At 35.7% G+C, this 12,639-nt stretch overlaps 1 protein-coding gene across 7 annotated transcripts in view; it reads right to left on the bottom strand.

The window, feature by feature from the left end:
- The window catches only part of GPC5 (glypican 5), a 620,145-nt gene that overhangs the window by 82,699 nt on the left and 524,807 nt on the right, over positions 1 to 12,639 (bottom strand). The window lies entirely within an intron of this gene.

Here is a 12,639-nt window from a genome sequence, read left to right as displayed (position 1 = left end):
TTTTTTAATTCTTTTTTTTTTTTATTTTAAAGAACTATGCAATTTGACTCCTTTCTTCTCTCCTTTGCAAACTGAGCTTCATTGAAGCTCTAGCACTACTTCTAAATTTTCAGTACAAATACATACAATGTATGGCTGTACCATATAATTTTAGGAATTAAATTTTTTCCACCTTGTTTTACACACTAAATTAGAGATAGACATCTTTGTCTATCTTCAGGAAAGATTCCTCAGTCACTTCTGTTTGTGAGATGAATAGGTGGCTGAGATCACCTAGCCTTCAGACTGCTGTTTTCAATATGCAGCTGTGCTTAGGAATCTGGATAGATTCTGTCTGTTCCACTAAAAAGGAAAGGGGGCAGATATGCGTCCTGAAGCTTGGAGTCAAGTGCAACAGGCTTGACACCTCTATACTACTAACTTCTACCTAAACTGCTGAGACCTGTTCTCTTCTAAACCATTTTTTTTTCCCCAAGAAAAATGGTCAGAGTGGTCCGAACTAAATATAGAGGAAGCTACCAGTTAAATAGCGGTTCAATCAAGCATCCAATGCTCAATTTCACTCCCTGGGTTTCTTCTACCTAGCAGCATAAGTGAGTGCATCCATGAGGAAACTGAAGGTACCATAGATTTGTGTCAATGCTTTAAGTGAAGAAAAAATAACCCGAGAAAAAGTTATTTCTTTAAATATACCTCCCATATTTAGGGATACGTGATTTTTGAGTTTTTTGTGGAAGTGATGTCTTAGGGAACCTCTTGGTTTCTTTCCTAGTCCAAACTTGTATGAAAATATTGTTTAAAATTTCAGGTTCACAACAGTGTTTCACTATTTTTTATTAAGCAAATATCATGTGCTGGACATGGTATCTGGAAATCCAAAGGAAGAACTCTATCACACTAATATTTACAATCAACTTTTAAATAAACTAATTTAGAATTAAAAGATAGCTAGTAACTAGTAGGAAAAAAGCTTCAGAGCATGAGTAATGTGTAGAGTGACACAGAAAGAACACAAGCATGAGTGGGACAGTGCTACTTTCTCCTGGACTAAAGATTCTTGCCATACTTCATAAAGTAGTTGCTGTATCCTTCTATTTCCCTACAGTTTTTCCTCCTAGCTGGCAGACTCATAGGCTAGCTGGAGGTTAGTCACTTTCTAAACAGTATGTAAGGCAGCTTCTCTGGAACAGTGTTTATGATGGTGAATTAAGGACATCTGATACTTTTCCTGTACAATAATAGTATACACCAACTAATATAAATTTTAAAAAAAGATAAAATAAAAATATTAAAATATGTTGAAGAAAGCAAGTTGTATAATCTTACTTTGGATAGGAAATTTCAAATCTTCAGGTCATCACGTCACCATGGGCTTTTCAGTTCATCAGGTCACCATACGTTTTTCAGGTCATCAAGTCATTGGATTTTTAAATTCCACTTTTCACTCAGTAATTGGATTTTGACAACAGTCTCTTGCTGTGTTTTTTTTTTTGTGCTGTGGTTGTTTTATTAACTTTTCCTTCCATGCGCACCTTTAAATGATCAGTCCAGAAAGTAAGATCTGTGAACCCAAGTATATTTGGGTAGGCAAAGGAGCTTCTGAAGTGTGCAGTATGAAATGTGGAAGCTTATAGAGTAGTCACATGACAACAATGTTTTATCCAAATAACACCTTCGTTAATTGACACCAAACATTTAACTCTGGGAAATATCCCTACTGTAAGAATGCGCAGATATAAAAATCAGCAGCCCAATTAACCATTCTCCTCCAACATATGCATCCTCAGCAAAGTACAGGCAAAATCTCCTACCAAACCAGGGTAGTAGCAACAATTGCTCTAGGAATATCCCCAGAAACAAGATGTTAGTCTACTTATGGGCATATAGCAAACAGCCTCTGTACCTTAACTGAAAACGCAATTGAAGAAATTGTTGGGAGAGTGGAAGGACATATATTAAGAGATTTCTAACATTGTTTTTTGAGAGTCTTAATCCTATGTGAGTGGATTTCATCTGAAACATGTTATGCAAATACTTATATGACCCTATTAACAAAGTTAATATCTTTAGTCCTAAGTTCATTTTTTCTCCTGAGGTATATCTTCTTGATTTTTTGGGACATGTATTTTATAAAGGTCAGGTAAGTTTCTGGTATTCTGTTATAGAAAAGTGTTCACCTTCTATGATACTGTTCAAAAGTGCTTAACACTCAGCTAGAACAGCATTCATATTGAATTGGAGGTGATGAATAATTCATACAATCTGATTTTTTTTCCTTGACATTAGATGATAATTTAGCATAGAGTGCAATTAATGATTTCTAAGATACTGACATTCAAGGTTGTGCTTGGTAACACCTAGAAAATTTAAGAAAAACATGCTTTCACAATTAATTTAATGCAGTAGCTACTCTTTGTCACTCTTATGGTATACAAAATTGTACTGCATGTGTTTACGGCTTCCCTAGATGTTTAGAACACACTCAGTAATACTAGCATGGAAATATAAGATGAAAGATTTCTTAATATCCCATCATCAGGTTTTGACAACCTTGGCATTTCCACATCGGCTTTGGGAAGACTTCCAGACTTGTAATTCACTTTGTGTCTGTGTATGCTGCCTTTTCCTTTTTGCATAATGATTTTAGATACTGTGTCATACACAATCTAAAACCAAGACCCAAGACTGAACTGAGGAGAGCTATTACGAAATACTAATAGTAACGTTATTAAAGATGATTGATCTTTGCCACTGTTTAAAAATGTGTCAATATTTCAATCCTCTTTTCTAGATTCTGCCATGGATTTTATACACAACCTTGGGAAAGCAGCTTGAGGCCAATCTTTCCATTTTGGATATGTAGGTTTATGCCTGTTGTGCCTATTTCTCTTGAGTAGAATGTTTATAATTCCTTGTACCCTAGAAGATGTGAGACCTTGGATGTTTAACATGTGTTGACATCAGACATAACTGGGGAATCAGAAAGTGTGATGGCATATGATGGTACCTCTTCTTTCTGGGAAGCAGAAAAACCTGTAGCAAGGACAAAACCTGATGCAAGTTTATGTAGGCTGCTGTGAGATTGCATTTTCATCTGCAGGTTGGTTGTCCTTGCCACAGGGGAACACTTAGTGCATGTCTATGAGCAGCTTGGGTGGTAACCACTTCAGATGGCCCAGTGTTTTTATGATACTAAATGTACGTCAACCAGGCTGTGTTGTCACTTTTACCAAACATGAAATTGTACTCTGGTTCTTTTTGTTGTTGTTGTTTTGTTTTGGTGTTTTTGTTTTGTTGTTGTCATTGTTGTTGTGGGGTTTTTTGGTTTTGCTTTAGGTTTTCTTCTCCTGAATACTTAGAACAGGCTTTGCAGTAGATACTTGGAAATATCAGATTAAAGTTCTTGTGGAATACTTATCCCCAGCATGTTCTGACAAACTTGAGACTCAATGACAGTTTTACTCCCACAGTTTTAAACCCATTTCAGTTATCTGATTTTCGTGTTGCTGCTAATGAATCCCACCGGCAGAGTTAAGAATTTTGCCCTAAAATACACTTCATTATCATTCCCTGAAGCTTTCTACTGTGGGAGGTGGACAGCAAATGTGAAGAACAATTCCTGTTGTGTTGCATAGGTCAGACAACCATATTGGTTTAGGGAGTGTCACTGATGCTCATTTCTTTCTTTCTGAAGACTCATTTATCTTCTAGGAATCAACAACTTTCTGAGCCAGAATCAAACCATTAGTGATTGTCATCAGAATACTGCTGAGCTAGTACAGGTCTGATATCTTGTTTTACAAAATATGATGAATGAAATCTGCTTCCTGACACTAAGTCTAATGATTTAGAGCTGGAACTGCTTTGGCATTTTCCAAAATAATTTCTTTGTAAGTTGACTTTCACGATTATAAACTATGGAATCTTGGAATTTATTTTGTGACAAATCCTGCTGTCTTTATTCTACTCTAAAGAAAAATAGTGAATTACCACATTTCTTACTTCTCACATGGCATGGAAAATAGGGCTAATTAGAATAAGATAATTTATATTAGAATGGATTCTAAGAAGAAAACAGCTTAAAAATATTGTTGCAGTTTAGATAATAAATGAAAAGAAATTATGTTATCTTGGGAATCGTAACTTCTAGCACTAAGCTTGATATAGAACCACTTTCTTTCAACACTTTGTTGTCGGGAGAAAAAATAAATTCCAACATAGGTATAGGTTTAGTTATTTTACATTATTCATTAATGATTCCTTTTCCTTCATTCTGAGAAACTCCTTATCCTACCTTACTGTTTTGAGTAAGGATATATTTAAAATGTTGCACGAATCATTTTTTGTTTGGTTTTTTTTTTAATCAAACCAACATAAGGTTGGGTGGGAAACAACAAAATTAACCTTGAAATATGCACAGTGCATTTTTTGACTTTTTTGCAGATAAGATGCAATTCGCATCCTAACATAGGAGCAAGACGCTTTTTGTGCTAAAATCTCTGTTTTGAGAAACCTTGCCTGGTTAGGCCTGAGAAAGTCATTTTTCAGTACCCAAAGTACTCACCTCCTAAATTTTCTACATTTGTAAATATCAAGACATGCCTAATTTATTACTTTATTTGCTTTACTATCTCTCTATTGTCACAGTAGAGACACAGGTATTTTGAGTGATTTAGAACTTATTTGTGTTATTTCTATTGGCTGCAGAATGAAACGTTATTACTTCAAGTAAAAAGCATAGTGCTGTAGGTAGTACCCATATGCACTTTGCAGCTACACTAATCCACAGAGAACTACTTGTGCTGTAAACAAATACACCTTTAGATTAGTATAGCTACAAAGAATGAAAATTTGGATGATTCAGACGACTGGATGTCTGGATGAGGAGTAAAATAATTTAGTTTATCTAGACTAACAAAAAAACCCATGAGGTATATTTACTGTCTATAGAGTTTTGGAATTCAAAAGAAGGTAAGATTTACTTTTGTTGAAGAACCAAAAACTGGACTATGCATAAGATATATTCAAAGAGGAAATCAGAAAAAGCTTTCTAACCACTAGAGTACTGTGATTATGTTAGGACTTTCCAGTAAACCTTCTAGTGTCTTTCAGACGAGAAATACATGCAGATATTCCTGTAACTGCATTTGAAGCCCATATGCATTATTGTGGCACAATTTCAGTACTATCTTCCCTATAATCCAAAAATCTATAATTTTGTGTTATGCTGGGTATTTTAAAAAACTAATCATTTTTTTCCACTGGCAAATTGATTTATGATTCAAAATGCAGTCATTAGGCAGTATAAGTGTATCTTTTATCAGCTGCAGTTTATAGTATGTGTATGATACATAATTAATTGAAAATTATAATATTAAAATGTACTTTTAATATAGTATATATATACATTTTTTTCTGAAATATTAGAAAACATGTTTTCTGGATTCTTTTGAGACCCTATACAAATATGTATGTATACACACATACAGATATATAAACTTATTTTTACACAACCCTTCAACCTTTCTGGTTGTAGTTTCCATAATTTTAGATCACCAGCACAAGAAAAATTATCACAGTTTCTTTCACTGCTGTTCCCCCTCTTCTGCTGCCTAACAAGCTATACCAGAACCACTGGAAAAACAGAAGAGAAAACTGATTATTGGCATGCAGAAGATACTCAAAAGGGAAGACCCAGGTTAAGTTGAAAGGAATTTTGAAGAAATTATTTTTTCTTTTTTGAATCCATGCAAATTTGTTTAAAATGTACATAACCAGTTAAAATGAAAGGATAAAATAAATTATGTCAAAAGTAAGAAAAATAGAACTAAAACATTAATAAGCCAAAATAGTTGCTGCAGTTTTTGAGCATAATCTTACATTATATATTTCCAGTGACTTGCTAGATCTTCAGACAGATTTATTAACGTCAGTTTTGGCCCAGCTCAACTTTGTTTCCATTTAACTGTTGAGGAGTTACAGTGTCAAAGTCTTCTAAGGGCATGGTAGAAATTACTTGGGGTGAATTAACATTAATAAATTTGACCGGAGTTTGTGTTGGGATTCATTATGTTAAATCACATCAAGTGAAACTAAGTTGACTTACACAAGTGGACAGAGAAGATAGTTGGGCTGTGTTTAAATGACCTACTCACAAAGCATACAGTCATGCCTCTCCTAAACTGCAGATCAGAAATTGAGTCAGAGATAACCTTTTAAACCTGTGAGGTTTTGATCACATCATCCTCATTTACTTTGATGGGATTTGGACTGTCAACCCAATAGACACAGTGATAAGAGATGGGCTGCATAGAGAATTTCTCCTTTGTAACCCGCCTTCTTCTTGTATTTCAGCTGAAGTTAAACAGTATAACTAAAATAGCTCAGTGGGTATCATGAAGAATATTTCACATGGTGGTGAGCTTCATATATTCCAGAGTCTAATGGAAGGTGTAAAAGAGGCTAAAATGTATTATAGATAAGGAAGTCTGATCAAAATAGAAGCGATGGGTTCATTTTTGTGAGGCATTCTCTGTGCCTACTGCAGAGAATATTTTGAGTTATTCTATACATTTAAAATTACAAAATGCTTTTTACTGCTTTTTTTTTCCATTCAGCAGAGGTCTCAAAATATGCTCTGTGTACCCATTTAGGAGACTATTCTTGCTGTCCTGGCAACTTCCCAGTATAGCTGCTCTTTTTCCCAATGGAGGGGAAAAAATTGTAGGCACAAATACAGCAAGACTTCTTGAAGGCATGTCTCATAACAATATAGATTGACAGCAAGAATGGCAAATGACAGAAAAGAATTCCCCGGTTGATTAGAAGTCTTCCTAAGCATCCTGCTCCATCCGAATACAGCTAGTGAGTGAAGTCTGCCTAAAATTAATTCTGATGTAACAACAGAAGTGAATCATAGAAATCTATGGCTTTGCTCTAAGGACAAAGTGTCACCAGCCCCATGACATTTAAACTAAATATAGAGGCTGTCACTTTAAATGTCTCAGTTGATCTCAACTACTGACATAAAGCAAAGAGACAGAGCAGGTCTTTAAGGTACTTAGGAGTCAAAAGGTAAAAGGTTTTATGGGCAGAATACCATACCTTGAACTCTACTTAGAAAAAAATTGGAAGACACAGAAAACGTTACAGGACTGCTGAAATAGTTCCTTGCACATGAAACACTACCAGTAGCAGAGCAAGTATATTCTTTCATAAATACACTTTCTGAGTGGTTTTCAGATGCAGATTTCACCTCAGTTGTCTACATCTGTAAGTGGTCCACTGGTGACTCTGGCAGCATTTTGTAAACAAAAAAACTCCAACACTTGCATCAAGACCATATGTATTCTGCTAGAAGCTGATTCAACGATTGAAGGTACTTCAAGTAATAGGGCAAACTGAGGAGAATTATTCTTTTGTATTCTTTTGTAATTAGATATATAACTTCTCTTTGTTTCTGGGACAAGACCAAGGTATTTTTATTACATCTTTAAAAATCTCATGTCTGTTTCATTTGTATTACTGCAGACAGGTTCTCATGTTGTAATAAGGGACCAGATACATAAAAAACTCTGATGTCCAAATATTTAGATAACAGTGTATTCATTCACCCCTCTAAAAATCCATGACAAATGTCACACATAAAAAACCAAAACATTTTAAATCCCATAGAACTATTTACTTAAAAAATCAAAAAAAGAGAAGAAAAAAATATAACTTGTCCTTCAGGACCCTTTACATCCTAAATATTATTATCACTTACTGCTGATTAGCTGTAGAAATATCTTGTTTTTAATTCAATATTTTAAATATCCACTTTATTTCTTAGTGTGTATTCATCTGTTACTATTATTTTTTTCTGCAGACACATTTTGACAAAATGTTTAAATCTTAGAAAAAGAATCCTAAATAAAACTAGATCTTCTTTGATGGTCAAATGCTGGTATCAACTAGTGCACTGGAAAGAAGAGTCTTAGAGTTTCCGAATAGGCTTCAAATACATTCCTTAAAAATTCAACTATTTCCTTTAGAATTCCTTAACATAATAAGTAGTGGTCATTTTTCCATGTATCTCATTCTCCATTACTATGTGCTTAACAAACCTTCCTATGAATGATCATCATAATTTTTCAGATGAGAAACTTAAAGCACAGAAAAATCTCTCATCACGTGTCCCATCTTATTGGCAGAAAAGTAAAACAGAATATCCCACAGATATCTTGCATTATGTTCTCTTAGTTCTAATAAAAATCATTTTTTTTCTCCTTTGCAAGTACTTTTGTGAATAATAAATGGAAACCAAAATGAAATAACAGATCTTTTCAAACTTCAGTACTGTTTTAGTACTGAAGTAGCAGCTTTAAAAGAAATTCACATGTAAGAATAGTTTTAAAGTTTTTTAAATTTCCTGATTTCTTAATGATTGAGTCCTGGCTGTTGATTATCACTGCTCATTTTACTTAGGTGACTAGAGGTCAGTGAAATGTTTCTTTCCTCAAAAACAAAATGTTGTCTCCATGGAGCAATTCACGTTAATTCATGGTCATGTGGCCTTTCAATCCATTAATTAAATTAATGAGACTTCACTGATTTCACCCATGCACCCTTAATTAAAAAACCTGAGAATGAGGAGTACAAAAAAATAAGATATGGCATTATCGGTGTTGTGCCCAAGAGAACTATCTAATAACAGCTCAAGATAATTTATTGTTAATAAAACTTAGTCTCTCAAAATGCATATGATAATGTGGAAACTGTAACTATTCTGACTTATAGAATCTATTCACTTTTCTCTGCATAGTCTTGATGACTAATGCTTCATACTTCCAGTAGCAGTAAGGTGGAATATTCAAAAGATCTGAATTTGTTTGTATCAGAACATACTTGATGAGAAGTCGTAGCTGCTCTTCTGCTGATGAGTTTTGGGTAGCTAAAACTCTGTGTCAGAGGAGTTTAGCATGTTTTCTTGACAGACTTGCCTGAAGTCTACTGAACAAAATATTTACTCAGCATATGATTTACTTTGTTTTTCACTGGATCATTTTCTGAGGCTGTTGATGTAGCCTAGATGAAATACTAAGTCTTAGAGACCAAAGCAAAGAGCTAAAACTAAAAAAATAATACACTTTCCATTGCCATGCAAACAATAAGTAAGCGAAGGTATCTGGAATAAAATAAATGGTGCCTGGAGATTCCAGGAAAGCGGAATTATTGACTTCTCCTAAATTAATGGCTTAATACACTTCAGTTTCTGTAGTCTTGAGAGTAATTAGGGTTCTGCACAAACTTTACTTTGTAATATGGATGTCACCATCCCGAATAACTCCTGCTGGGAATCTACCAGGCAGCTGGCATTGAACCCCTGCCTGAGGTATCCTTCAAGGCACCTTGAGCACAGCAGCAGGGAAAAGTCAGAAGTGGAGCAGCCCTGAAGGTACTCAGATAACCAAAGGAATAGGGACAGAAAAAGAACCGACAGAAAAAGAACCAACAGAAATGGCAAGTCTTTTGCTGACAAACATCTAAATTATCTGAATTTGCCAGTGGTTCCCTGCATGCAACTGCAGCTAAAGAAATATTCAAATTTTGTTCACAAGAAAAACTCTTAATTCTTGCCATCTCGAAGATGTATAATAAAGCTATAAGTCCTTCCTTTCAAGGACAGCAAAATCAATCGTTTTTCAGTTGTCCTCATTCACATAGAATCATCTGACTCCCTTTTGGTAGGAGTTCCCAGGTTTCCCCTTTAGGAACTAAATTAATGCTCTGCAGATGGATTTTAGTGGCTGAATTCCAAGTTCTTTGTGTTCGTTGGCAATCCATCATATCAATATATGTCCAGAATAACTTCATTCAACTTCATGACTAGTTTTCACTGAATGCATTAAATATTCAATGCTGTATTACATTTCTACTAATAAGAAATGGGTTTAAGCTGTTCACATAATATATTAATGCATAGAACTGGGAAGATTTATTTTAATTAAACAAATTTCTAAATGGAAGCAAATAATAACAGTTATAATAATTAATAATCAATGCAACCGTCTGTGTAGTGTAGGATGTTTTTAAATTTTTTTTTCCACAGTGTTTTAAAAAATGTCTTTATTAATAATATAAAAATTATAGTTAATGATAGTTTTAGAATGGAATGATTCTTCCTAATTTCAATTCCTCCACCAATTTTCTAGTGGTGGGAAATATCTAAATCTTGCTTACTGTTTTTCGTCTTTTCTATTAATAAAAGTTAATAAATATGGTGAAAAAGCATGGTTATTTTTTCACAACCATGTACGATTTTTCTTCATATCAAGTTTACATTCACTTTTTAAAGTTTAATGTGTCCTGGATTATTACAGCTGGTGAGGGGTCAGTAGCTCTGACCCAGGAAGAGGTGACCGGTCCAGGGAGATGGTCCTGAAGGGAATCGCCTTCCCGAGGCCCGGTGTGTTCCCTCAGCTGCTGGCAGGAGGGCCTTTGCAGAGACTGTCAGCTCTTTAGTGATATCAGCTCGTGATTTCAGCTCAGCTCTACAGGGCAGCCTCCAGGCCAGACCAGGGAGAGACGAGAGGCTCGCGTAGCTGGTTCCACACAAAGTCACTTATTGTTGGTTCGTACTCCTGGTCCGTACCCAGCGAAGGGGAAGCTAGGGACAAGCCCCATCCCCCTCGCAGCGGCAGAGGGCTAGCTTTATAGGGATACAGGGGGTGGGTGTCAGAGGGTAAGGGCCAGTGGGTTACAAAGGATCTGCATAGGGTCTCCCAGAGGATTCTGGGTTTGTCTTCTTCTCGCTGTAACTGAGAGTAGCTGCCTTACCGGGGGAGTCCTCCTGGGAGATTGAGCACTCTCCTTATCTCAGCAGACGCCCCTCTGGGGCAGTGGCTGGGCATACCCTACAACAGATGATGAGACTTCCTAAGGTAACGTGTCAATAATTAATCCCAGGTGTTTTAATAAAACTAAACCATAATTTAATTCATTAGATTATTCCAAGATGATCTTCCTCCTTCACAACACTTTGCTTATAATTCTGGCCTTTCAGAGTGTGTTCTTTTGCCACCCAGAGATTGGCTTTCTTCTACTTTAGTTCTCTGAATTAACCACAAATAAGGACAAAAGAATGTCAGCAACTGCAAAGCAGGGTCAGAAACGCAACAATTGCAGGAGGGAAGAAAAAATTGCAGCAGCACCACTTTAAATCATGTTAAACTTTTGTAGAACTGTACTTTCAGTTGTTACAAATAACTGTATTATATGTATTTTATATGCATTTTTAATTGGCACCTGGAGAAGCTAGACACGTACAGCCATTTATTTCTTTGTTCTGCGTTAATTTCTTTCAAACCCTTAACCAAATCATTGTTCTTCTTGAAATACCATTTTGCTTCTTTTCAGCAATCACTGCTTCCATTAGAAATATTCACATCTAGGGAATTTCCTGCACAGAAACTTACTAATACTTATGCAACCCCTGGTTAATTTGCACAACATTCAAAACAGGTCTCCTCATCTCTTGTGGGTTTAGGGTGAATTATTTGAAAAACATTAAGAAAGCAAATGGGAGAATGAGAAGATGAATTGAGTTTGGTCTCCACTACTTTGAATCCAAAAAGAGAGTCATATTATCCCTATATTACTGCTGATTTTTTTATCTGATCGCTTTCCTGACTCAAAGGATTTTAGTTACACACTTATAGCATTTTAAAGTGGATTTTTTTACCACCCCTTTTCAAACATCTGTTTTGAAATAATATTTATTACTTAATGCAAAACAAAATTAGTGAGAGCCCACAATAAAAACTTTGATGACACCATCTGCTTTGGAGACCTAGGACAGTTGTTTTTGGAAAGAACTCATGCTGCACTGTGAAAACCCAGAATAATCTTTCTGACAAATATACAAGGTTCATGCTATGAAATATATAGGTAAGACAGCAGCCATTTCCAGCAAACACCTTGAGCAAATCAATTGGACAGTACCAGATTTACCTCCTGCTTTACCATGGAAGCAAGCCAGGGTCCTGCTACTTAGCCACCTCCCTTTCCTCTCTCATAAAACATATGCACACACAGAGCCAGCAGCTCTCTGTCACCCCAACTTCCACCAACGTAACTTGCCAAATAAAATGGAAGATTCCACCCAAAGTCTGGTATCTTGAAACTCTTTCTTGCATTATTTGGCTGTAGATAAGCCTGGTTTCACGCAGTATGGACGGGGAAAAAAATAGTTAGAATAAGAGATTTTAATGTTTCACTGGCAAAGAGCCAAAATACAGGGAGCCATAAGGAAGATAAAGACTAGGGGATTAAATACCAAATTTTTCCCTTTTCTACTGGTGGCTATCTGAGCTATGAGAAATGCTCACTGTTTACATGGCAAGTAAGAAAAAGCATTTCAAACCAGTTTTCATCTGCTTCAGTGCAGCCATTGGCTCTCCACAATACCTGTGTTCAACTGGCCTGACTAGTTCAGGTCGCTAAAGACAGGTTTCTAACGTGTTTTATCAGGTATTAAATAGGCATAATCAGTGCGTCCCAGGAGGGGAAGAAACAAAGGGCAGCCATGTTTAGAGGTGATTTACAAGTGGCAAAACCTGTGCTCCAGGTCTTTCTTCTCTTAAGCAAGTTCAAGTACAT

Source organism: Corvus hawaiiensis, chromosome 2 (genome assembly GCF_020740725.1).
Source record: "Corvus hawaiiensis isolate bCorHaw1 chromosome 2, bCorHaw1.pri.cur, whole genome shotgun sequence".
NCBI classification, from domain to species: Eukaryota; Metazoa; Chordata; class Aves; order Passeriformes; family Corvidae; genus Corvus; species Corvus hawaiiensis.
This window is presented reverse-complemented; position numbering and strand designations above follow the sequence as displayed.